Raw genomic sequence first — 12227 nt, 5'->3', positions numbered from 1 at the left:
AACAAATTTTGGAACAAACTTAATTTGGAAAGAAAATTCTGCTTTTGTTTATTTTTTTCTATATCGCATTATCCTATGTTTGACCATAGTGAAAAAAATACTTATTTCTTCTGGTATATTATATGTAATATATGTTTATTCTGGTTGCTCTTTTTTTTCCTTTTGATTAATGAATTTTGCAATTCCTCACAGTTTTCTTCAATTTGATGGTTCTTAATGAATCTGTAGTATTTGCAAGTACTTCAACCCTATTTTAATTGCAGTAGTGTTTATACAAAGCTTAGTATTAATTCCAGGTTTGCTCTTTATTACATGCTGTCTCATAGACTGAGGCAAAACCATTGCATTTTGGGTCACAGCAGGTTTGGATTGCGTTTTTCTTATGATCACAGGCTTACTTCATGCTTTGGGTTGGTGCTGATTTAGAGAGGCAAATGCAGAGTGCACTGCTGCTCCAGAGACAGTAGTCAGCAAGGCATTCTCACTTAATCACATCCTTTGCTTTTTGAAAGTAATCTTTTCCAAAAGGAGCAGGTGTTAATCCCATGTATTGAGGACAGCTATCATGCAGCAATAGACGAATGTGTCAGAAAGCAACCCTTTTAAAGGGATTTTGTTACATTTGTGTTGTGAGTAAAGCTTGGTTGCAAACAGTTCCTACAGCCCACGATGCATGTATTGGTCTTTGTGGCTGGGTGACTCTTGGCGCTGCTTGCGCACTGGCAGTGGTGGAGTTCCTTTAGAGGTCATTTAATATCAAACTATCAATCTTTGCTGTCTTCATTAAACCCAAATTCAATTTCCAGCAGAGCTTTAGCAGTTCTGTGAGGGAAGAAGGAATTAGGATGTGGCAGCCTCTAACTGGCTTCATTGGGTGTGTTTGCCTGCCCTGGGGGCAGAGCATCCCACGCCATCGCTGCCACCTTCTCCTGTGTCAGCAGGAAGGCATCCATGCCACTGTGCCCTCTTCCAGGGAATGGGAAGCTGTTTCTTACCCCCTCCAGGCCCTTGGCACTGCAAATTGGATATTCAAAGGTGGGAACCATTGTTTCACAAAATACTGTATCTTCCTCTGTGGATATTAATTTTAGATGTGTTTTGGTAGCAGTTAAGTTTTCTCTGGCTCCCATACTGGCCTTATTAGACAGTTAAGGAGAAAAAATACCTGTCTATACCCACATTTATCCTTAATGATGAGGAATATAGAGGCAACCTTTCCATATATGCATATTATCCCTGCTGAAAATTAATGTTAAAACTGCTCTCAAAAAACTATGCAAAGGAAGAACTTCAAGGGTATTCTTGAAGTAAGCTGTGAGTTGAGAATTAGAGACCCCCATGCCCAGTAAGAAATGGATTTTGTGGTCTCTTTGTACTGTTAAAATGTCTTTTGGAGAGGAACTCCCACTGTCTGAAGTACCATAAGGTTTTACAAGTGTTCAGAAGATGAAATGCTACCAGATGTTAAGTTCAAGGAGCAAGTTAACTACTGTTGTCAGATGGAATAGCTTTTTTGTGTTTGGTAACTTCTCCTTACCTTCTCTCCCCCTCTGCCCTCACCCCCTCTGTTCTCTTGACCACAGCAGCAACCAGACTGCCCATCTCTTCTGCAAGGAAACTGCTGCTTCACTCACACAGCTGAAGGGAGAAATCTCTGCATTGTACAGGGCACATAATTAAATCAATGGTTGCTCAGATTAGCAAAGTATTTTACTGAAATGGGTTATCCAGCTAAACTGCTGTAGTTAAATTTAGTTTACATTTAAATGTATGTTCAATAAGCAGAAGAGAAGTCTCTAATAGCAGAGTGAAAATGTATTTAGGGCACATGAAAAGGATTGCTCATGTCCAGCACTCTCACCTTAGTGCTGCTACAATGATGCTATTTTTGCCTTAACACTTTTTTTTTTCCCATAATGTGATTCAAATACATAAAAGGTGCATGGATTTGAAGCACATCAGAGGTCATTTCCTCCTGTGACTCACTAATCAGCTCCGGTACTTTCATATGTACAGCAGGAACTTTCAGACAAAGGTAAGATTAGTAGCTAAGCAGACAAAGAGAAAATGGAGGAAAATAATAGTAGTGGTGAGTACATGCATCAAGTAAGTGTGGCCCAATATTTTTATCTCTTTTTTTGATAGATTGCTTTGGATGCTTCTGGGCAACACTGAATGCAGCATTTTTTCATCTCTATCTCAGAAGGATTATTCCAATGGTTCACCTTAGATTCTGCACAGAATATTACTTTGATACTGTAATAGCTTTGGAAATGCTCTTCTTTGATGTCAAGAGCTGTATGGAACTGTTCTTTTGATTAAGACACACTTACACACTTGAAAAAACCTAATAATAGATTAAAAAAAAAAAGATCATCATTTGTGCTTTATTAAACTAGATATATGGGAGAGATGCAGAACATGTGTGCATCTGTATCCCCTTTCTTGATCTGTTATCTTTCTGTTGGAAACCCTCACACTGTGTCTGTCTCTGCCTTGAATAGCCCAGGAGCCTATTTTTTTTCCCCCTCTTCATTTTATGACTTTCACCTTTCTTCTGCCAATGAATGCTTGCAGACTGAACAACGTGGCTGACAACTGGATTATTATATCCCCCCTTCCCTCATCCTTAATTGATTGCCAGAGATTTATTGCTTACAATTTCAGTTTAAAACCTAGCCTGGTCCATACCAGGAAAATGTGTTTTTACAGTCAAGGGGTATGATTGAACTGGTAGCCAACAATCTGACTTTGTTCACTTGTTTGCATCAGTGCCATTTCAGGGAAATAAATGGCACACACTCATGCCAGGGTGCCCGGCCCATGGTGGCTTTGTCTGCAGCCAGCGCTCAGGGAGAGTGCCTGGCACAGTTCAGGGCTCATGGGGAAAGGGCCCCTGCTTTGCAGTGGCACATCTGTGTGACATCCTGTCCACACAGCAGCCACTTTTGGGTCAAAGTCATCTTTGGCACAAGTTTAGGAGGTACTAAATTAATTTGTCACTTGAATGGGTGTTGAGATCTGCTCTGAAAACCTAGGTTATTACTCTCTTATCCTTAATAATAATATATTTATCAGGAGTTTTTAAATGCTTTTGCCCCAGACTTATTCCTGGAATGCTGTGCACCGTTTTTGCAAGTTAATCTCATAATTGTTTTGAGAAAAACTTATTAGAAACTTCCAGGTCCTGCATTGTTGGGAAAGAGAGAGACTGGTCCAGTCTCAAGCAATTCCTTTTTTAATTCTGTGCTCTGCAAGTAGGCTTTTTCTTGTGAGTTTATTTTGCATTGAATCCAGAGTCTCTGCCAGAATTGGGCTGAGAAATAACTGGGTGAACAATCAAATTCTAGATATAGGAACACAGTGTACATCAAAGATGGCCATTTTAATCATTTTACCTCAGAAAAAGTAAGCTTTATAGAAACAAATATATGCTCAAACAGAGGAAGTGCTTTTCAGCAAAGCAAATTTGTGATGGGTAAAATGACAGTGAACAATATAGTGACCTGTGATGCAGATTAGGAGAAATCCTCAGGTTTTGGGGATTTGTCTGCCTGTGGCCAGAGCTGTGCTAGGCTGCAGTGGAGTTATAAGAACAGAGAGGACTAGTGAAATAATTATATTTTCTGTTTCAAACTTTACTCTCCTGTCAGGGAGAGTTGCAGGCTAAAGCTGAGGCTTTGTAGGCTGTTAGACCCCTGCTGCTTCCTGTGGAAGCTCTGTGCGAGAGGGGCAAAGGCAGAACACCAGTTCACATGTTCACAAGAGAAGATGTGATTATTTGACTGCCTCTTCATCCCCATTCACGGGGCAAAGCTTCCAGGCAGCCTTCACTGGACCCTTGGAGCCCTTTTATCCAGCACAGGCACCTTCCCTGGCTGCGGGGCGGATGTGCCTCGTTCACGGCAGCTCGGGAGCTGTGGCACGCACTGAATTCAGGCTCTCCCTGCTGCCTAGGCACCAGGGATAATCAGAGGGCTGAAGGAAGGCTCTGTGTTTTCAAACTCCTGGCGTGCCCCCAGCAGTGTCTGGGGTTTTGCTGAGCACCAGACTGATGTATCCTGAGAGCTGTACCAGAAACACATCTTGCAATGCTCTCTTTGCAGCATTTGGAGGAGGGTGTGATGAGGCACAGCTTGGTCATTATTTTTGCTAAGAATTGCCTTCTCCAGAGACGACAACTTTAGATTGTAAACTTGGCTTTTCTTCATGGTATGTAGTTACACAATATTTTTAACTTGTTTTCAAGTAAGAGTTTTTGAGAGCAGTGTGAAACAACATGCCAGACCCTATTTGATGGGGGGTTTGTAGTCTGTCGATATTTTACTTTTGCAACCATTGTTAATTGTTTACATGGCCAAAGGAGCATTTTTTAACTGTTCAGATGGAAATTGTTTTTTCCTAGTGTTGAAAAGAATGAAACAAAGTAAGAATAGAAAAAAATCTTATGAAAAAAATATCAAGAAGCTTTAAATATTTAATGCTGGCCTAAGATAAATGTAACATAAAGGAATGAAGTGAAGGAGAACCAGAAAAATTGGCTTTTAAATGACCAAGGTAGCTTAAAACAATCTCAGGTCATAAAGAATAACTTTAGCAACCAGTATTGGTATATAAAATAGCTGACCCCCGACACTCACCAAGAAAAGAACCAGACACAAAGCTAGATAATGAAGTAGGAAAATATATGTGCTTAAGAGACATTGAGCTAGTAGCTCAAATATTATTAAAAAATTGGGGGTAGCAACTGTTTGGCTATGTTATCCTTTTGGATTTTATCCATATGAGTTGTCAGGGGCTTAAAATTTGTAGGTCTAACCTTATAGCCTTGCAGTTCTGGCATATTTGTTCAGCCATAAGTGCAGATAATGACTTTTGGAGAAGTCACCAGCTTGTGAAGAGTGGAGGCAGAGCATGTCTGTGGATATGCATATGATTCCAGGTGGCAGCTTGGGCTTGCTCAGCTCTGCATTGCATCCCCAGAAGATAGGAAACATCCCTGCAATGCTCCTGTCTCCAGATTTATTGGTGGATCTCTGCCCCCATGGACTGCCCTGGGCTGCAGGGGCACAGCTGCCTCCCAATGGGCTGCACCAGGGGCTGCAGGGGAATCTCTGGTCCGGCACTTGGGGCACCTCCTGGAGCAGCTCTGGCACCTGAGGCACCTCCTGGAGCACCTCCTGCCCCTCCCTCCTCACTGACCTCAGTGTCTGCAGGGCTGCTGCTTTCTCTTTTCTCTCTCTGGCTGAAGTTTCTGTTGTGCAGTTTCTGCCTGTCCCCTAAATATGTTATCCCAATCATGGTACCACCAGTGCTGCTGGGCTCAGCCTTGGCCAGCAGCCTGGAGCTGACTGGCATTGGCTCCATCAGACTTGGGGGAGGCTTCCAGCAGCTTCTCACAGGAGCTACCTGTTGCCCTCCTATCAAAACTTTGCAGAGCAAACCCAGTTCCCAGGTCTGGAGTCTTATCTGTCAAAGCCTACTGTCACATCAACACCAATAAACCAGTTTGAATTATGTGTTTAAATGGTATTTTTAATTGCTAAATGTTTTTTTCTTGCTAAAAGTGTTGACAAGCACCAGCCCTGAGCTTCCAGTGAGGCAGAGGTGACTGAAGCAGATCTGTGTCTGATCAGATAAGAACGAACCAGGACAAGGATTCTGCCAGGAACTGAATGTTTTGGGAAGAACAAAGGAGTTACCCTAATTAATGTGCCAAAATTAGCAAAAAAAGTTGGATTTATGAACTCTTGTCCATGCAGTCCTCCTGGAAAACAAGGTACAATGACCTCTCAGGCACATGCCCTGAGCAGCACCCTCAAATCCCCACCCCTGCAACTTGCAAGGTGCTAGCTGTTGTGTCTTACCTAACTTTATTTTCAGTCTTCTGTGCATTCAGGATAAGGCTTTTGTTCCATTTTCAGCCCACACGCTGACACAGCTCTCCCTCTCTCTCTTTCCTCTTACACTGTTTTTTAAGCATGCTGTAAACTTATTCATTCCCTAAAGGCAAAAGCAGCTATCTGAGCAACACTTTGTCAGCATAATACATTTACAGAATGCATATTTATGAACCTTTGAGCCTTTATTGTTCCAGAGGGCAAATAAAAAACATGAAAAGTAGCAATATAGTGTTTCAAAGGTCCCTCAAGGAAAACAAAAGTAGTTGGAAATAAATTTAGGGGAAAAAAAGTTCTTCTCCAGAAGAGAACCTTGAATTAACACATACAAAATATGGGAAAGACTATTCTCTTCTTCCATCTATCCCAGACTCTCCTAATCCAACTTTTAAGAAATTTTAAGCTTGAAAAATGGTTTAAAGGTTTACAAAATAATATAAATGGCATAGCTTGGATATATAATAGTAAACTAGAATTTTTAAAGAAGCATGTCTTGTTCAGTCATAATAAAGTAAAACAGTTTTTAAATGGAAATGATCATCTGCATTGAAATATACCACACAGATGATCTGTGGTATGTGCTACAAAATTGCTACAGAAAAAAAGATAGCTGAAAAATCAATAAAATGGCCTAATTGTTATTATTTTAATTGACTCTGGGTTCTCATTAACTTTACAGTGTATACATCAACTTTTAAAATTAATGGGTTGCTACTCATTATTGCTGATAATAAAATAAAGCTGCTTAGGCAGTATTTATGTTCTTACATGTGTCTATTAACTCAGCTGCAATCAAAAGGTAGGGATAACAGTTCCTAGATTATGCATCCAAAAAATGAAAACACAAACTGTTGTTTCCCTGTATGTAGAGTCCCATTTTAAAATGAGTGTAGCTGCCTGTAGATTTCATCCAAAGCAAAAACTGGATGTGTGTCCAACAACAGAGAGATAATCCAGAGCTTTCTGTCTGCAAAACTGCAATAGGCTCTGGGATGACCTGCAGGAGGTGGGACCAGGTGTGACCCACTGTGCTCCCTTCCAACAGGGCCCTTCTGTGCCTCTGTTATTCTGCAAAACTCAAATGGACTCATCTCTATTACTTTTTTTGAGCTTTTTTTTCCCTTCCCTTTTTAGGGAAGGAAAGTCAAGGAGCTCCCATGGAACGATCCAGAATGCCCTGACAGCAAAAACCAGCCTGGGGAGAGCCAGGAGCTGCAGCACCTCTGCCATAAGGTACCAGATGATTTGTGTGGAGGGATGGGGACTGAGGGGAAGGTTTGTTTCCTGGGTCTCACAATTTCACCTGTGGATCCTTCCTTCCAAAGGGCTGGTGCATGTGTGGACACACAGGTTGTTTCTGGTGCTCACACTCAAAAATCTTGGGTGGCTCAATAGAATAAATAGAATGACTTTATATGGGACACTTTACCATGATCATGGCATCTGAGCTGGGGCTCTTCTGCTGAGAGGGTGGGTTTTTTTACCCAAGATGTTTTTTGCCATTATAATGGCATACTAGAAAAAAGGTGGGAGAGTTGCCATGTGGAAATTCAATATTGCTCAGAGGAGGCGACTTTAAATGTATGTTAGTTGTTTATAAATTTATGTATGTATTCAGCTGTTTTCAGTTGTCAAAATGCAGCTGAATTCACAAATTGTTTCACTGCTTCTAAGGCTGCATTTTTGGCCATTATTTGCAAATAACATTTTTTTTTCTCCCCTTCTTTCCTCAGGAATCACTCTGTTTTGCCTTGTGTAAGTCCTAGACATTTAGATCCCAGGGAGGAGAGTGGGGGATGGGTTGCCTCTGAACATCACTTTTCAGTGAATTGTGGTAATCATTTGTTAAACTTGAGAACAGCTTGAAACATTGCAACTGCTTAGGAGTAACTGCACAGGTAACTGCACTGCTACCATGGTCCAGGGACTTTAAAAAGAAAATAAGTCAAAAGAAGTGTAGTTATGTTTCATTAGTTTCTTACATTTTAAGTGTCACTGGCAGACACTTAAAATCCTGTTACTTTGCAGCAGGATTTCTATAATACCAAATGGCTATTTAAAAATTACTAAAGAAACTAAAATTAACTTCTTGCAAGTTCTACAAGCATGTTTGCCACTGGTGATTTTTCTTCTGACATGGGGAGGATTCAGGCTGCCAAGACTGGGCAGGTTTCTCCTGACTCTGTTCTGCTGTTGAAAAGATGATGTCTTTTAAGGGTATGTAACCCCATTTATAAATACGCTTTTAGCAAACACTTTTCTGTTTGTCTTTTAAGAGTCTCAGAAAAGTAGGGTGTGCTGTTGGTGCCCCAGCCATTGCCTGATGCTTCAATTAATTGTGGGAGTCTGCTTCTTACTCCCATTCATGCTGCTACCCCCTCCAAAATAGGACTGTTTTTAGCAAAACAGGAGGTCCTTACAGAAGAAATGCTATGAACATACAAAACCTCTTACTAAGATGAAAGTCACCACGAGACACAAAGACTATTAAATTTAAAAAAAAAGACAGAAAACTCCATTTTTTGTTTTCTAGCTTTCTAAACAGCTTTTCAAAGCTTTTTAACCCATGTGAATCAAGCATAGACTATTTACATTCTTGACTCATTGTGAGAGAGACTGATAAATGAAAAGATCCACAAATTAAAAAACCATACATGACTGCATTGTCATCTTTAAATTCCCTATACATAGGAAAAGCGGCAGGATGCAAATATGAGGCAGATCAAAGCTATAAAAATATGAAGATATTATTTAAAAATATACAGTGAGTGACAGTAATGATTTCAAATCCAATAAAATGAAAAATCAATAGGAATCATGCTATTTAGTAGCTGTACACTGGGGTTTCAGAGTTCCAGATTGCACCAAGTTTTCTTTTAGTTAGAGGTGTCTAGCACTGAAATAATGAAAATGAAACATTTTACATTATTTCTGTGTAATAAAGGAATTAAAGGATTGTCATCTTTTTAAAATTTCTTTTCTTAAAAATGTATTAAAAGTGTGGGAAAGGGGCCATATTACCACTACAAAACAAAATCTGAACTGGGATTCCTTTATTACAATGAAATTTGCTGTCCTAAGAACTTATGTGTCATTCCAAAAAATTGTATTTGTTGATATTTCCCTCTTTTTCCTGGTCAGATTTTTCTTAAATAACAAAATCTTGAACATTATACTCGAAAATGGGTCCTACCTGAGAGTCAGTGAGGTGAAAGCAGTTAGGATCAAAGAGCAGAAACGGAGCTGGGACAAGTTAAGGCCTTTTAATGTACCCAATATTTGCTTTGAGAGTTCTACAGTATGAGTATATTTTCAAACTTGTACATTAATATTGTACCCAAGTTGATAATATTTTGGAGAAAAGCTTCTCAGACTTGTCTGACATGTTTGCTGTTAAAGCTATGGTTGGGCTGTGTGCCCAAGGCTGTCCCTGGTGGCAGAGTCTGGCTTTCAGAGCTGCCCAAGGTCAGTGTCAGTGCCCAGTCTGCCATTCCTTGTGGTTCTCCTGTTCTCCAGTTGTCACTGTGTGAGCAAGGTGGAAACTGAACCTTTTCAAATGGGTGTTTCCTATGTCCTGCCACTGCCAAAAAGGCATTTTCCCTTTGAAAAAGATAAAGTTTCCCTCTGTTTATAATCTGGCTGTGCATCAGTAGCTCTACTGTAAAAACAGTTAATGGAGAGGCTGATGTGAGAGTTAGGCCAGGTCCTAGCACTGCCTGTGTGTGAGGAATGGGTCGAAATATTCCTCCTGAATTACAGGTTTCTGTCTGACCAGCTGGTGGTCTTCAGGTTGGCTCCTCCTTCCCTGCCTCCATATTTAGGGCCGTTTGGAATGTTTCGAAGAATGAAGATCTGGCCTAATATTTTTGAGGACTTCCTGCAGACTGCCTACCAAATTAAAGGGGGAAAAAAAAAAATTAGTTTAGAGAACATGTTTATCCAAAAGAGGCCATGCAGTTTTTGTTTTGGCTGGGAGCACAATAATATGAGATACTGGCAGCCTAAGGTTTTAACGATATTATGCACCTAAGGTATTAAAGAGTCTGTAAAAGTATGTCCAGCCCTATAAAATAATTTTCCTAGTGGAGCTGGTACCAAGATAAATGACAGCCTCGAGTGCTTGTCAGTTCTGTGGGCTCATTCCTCTGGAGTGCAGCTGGAACTGCCACACCAGGAGGTAGATTATTGCCAATAGTCTCTGCTGTGCATCTGCTTTTTTTGTTGTTGTTGCTTTTTTCCCCCTCCTAGTTGGGTCAGTGGCTGCCTTTTTTGTCTCCTTCCTTCCCTGTTTCTCATTTGTGCACCATAGGGATACATACTGAATGAACTGAGGAAAAACAAGGAAGAAAATTAGTAATCCTGGCTAATATCCCCAGAGTTACCACCAACAGGTTAGATGGCTTCTGTGTTTAGGGAGTTATTGTTAGCTGGTTGCTCTAACATATCTATTTTTTTTTAAAGCTGGATTAATAGTAAATATGAAGATTCACATTCACTGTTTTTATTTTGGGGAGGGCTTAGTGATCCAGCTTCTTAAGAGCAGAAAATGAGTTTGGTTAGTGGGAAGAAAGCCTTTTGTTGCAAGCTGTCTGTGAGCAGGTCAGTAATACCACCCATAGGCTAAACCAAAAGCATTGTGCTCCTTGCTCAATAATTAAATGAGCTCCTCGTTTCAGGGGCAGTGTCTAGCACAGGCTGAATCCAGCAAGCCCACCAGCTGTGTACTTGCTCACAGAAAGTTACTGCTATGATGTTGTACTGAATTTCTCCCAGTCATCCCAGTCTTATTAATGCCTCAGTGTGGCATAAAGCTTCATTCATTATTCATAATAATCCAGTCAGAGGGCACTCTGAGACCTGATAAATTCTCACCTAAATGACAACAGCTGACAGGGCCTAGGGTTTTATAGCCTTTCTCTTGCCATAGCAAGGTGCTGTGGGCAAAGGTCCAGAATGATCCTCTGCTAATGACCACTGTGATATATGAGCAGCTGCTGGTTTTCTGACACGAAGTCTACTCTGCTGAGCATCCAACCCACCAGCCGTGAGCAGCAGATAAATATCTGACAGGCAATATACTTCAAGAACAGATCGCGAAAGAAATCTGTCTCAGGTGGGGGAGAATAAAAGGGTTAATCCTGTGCTGGAGGACTGCAACATCAACAACAACAAAAATATCCTGGGGGCAAAAAACCCCAACAAAACCAACAAAAAACCTAACGAGAAGTCTGTAAATTCTGGCTGTGCTGATGTGGAAATGAGAATATGATTCCTACTTCTGAAAACTCTTCCTTTTTGGCCCCCAGAGGGTTGAATAATCATGACTTTAGAAGCCTGTAAATTGCTTTATAAAAATCAATAATCATCTGCTGAAGGATATTAATTGCACTTTTTCACAAAGGGAAAAAGCTTCATAATATTTTATTGGTTTTTAATGGGCTCTTTGATACCACAGGAGGTAAGTGAAAAGCCTCTTTCTTTTGTTCAGGCACAGATCTAGCTTTTCAAAGGAGCGTATGTACCTATTTGAGTTTTAACTTCTCCCTTGTGTTGCGGGTTCAAATTAAAAGCAGGTGGCGTCCTTTTATTTAGTCCTTCTGTTTTACTTTCAGTGGCAAATATTTCTCTATTATATCATCTTTTCTAAGCTATATTGATGAATGTATGACATCTCTTCTGTTTCATTGCCATGCAAATTGAGAGGTTAACTCTGGGAGTTTGATCTTATTGACACGTAGCAGAAAAAATCAAGCTCCAAGTGCGTCGAAAAGATCCAGGACTGACCTGGCCAAGTCTGATATTTTTTGCTTGTTAAAGTAAGTATAGTGAGTACTCATTTTTCACTCTGCCTCATCTTTGCTTGGGAATAATGAGCCTTTGAGACTGTTTAATGGTGCCATTATTGCATTTTCCACATGCACTGTGTTGGGTCTCTAGGACAGGACGACAATTGGTTGTTATGCATAAGAGCTTTGCTCAATATACATTTCTGTCCACTCCATGCAAGAGGCAAAACCAGAGTCCTCTGGCCTGAAATCATAGAGAGTTGGAGGTGAAAAGATGGTCTTTGCATGGCTGAAGTTAAAAGCTGGAAATTTATAGTTTTTCAGTGGTGTGTTTTGACCCTACTCTCTCTGGGATCACAGTAACAGAGATCCACAAGGACAATGAGAATGTTTTCACCTTTTCCCTCCTTGTGGCACCTTCTTGTTAACAGAGACATGGACTTTACCTGGCTCCTAGGCTGAACCAGTAGGTGGGGTACCACCAGGAAAAAGTCAGGTTAGAGGAGGTGGGTCATGTCTGGCACTGATTGTTAAGCTCATG

This window comes from Serinus canaria, chromosome 8 (genome assembly GCF_022539315.1).
Source record: "Serinus canaria isolate serCan28SL12 chromosome 8, serCan2020, whole genome shotgun sequence".
NCBI classification, from domain to species: Eukaryota; Metazoa; Chordata; class Aves; order Passeriformes; family Fringillidae; genus Serinus; species Serinus canaria.
This window is presented reverse-complemented; position numbering follows the sequence as displayed.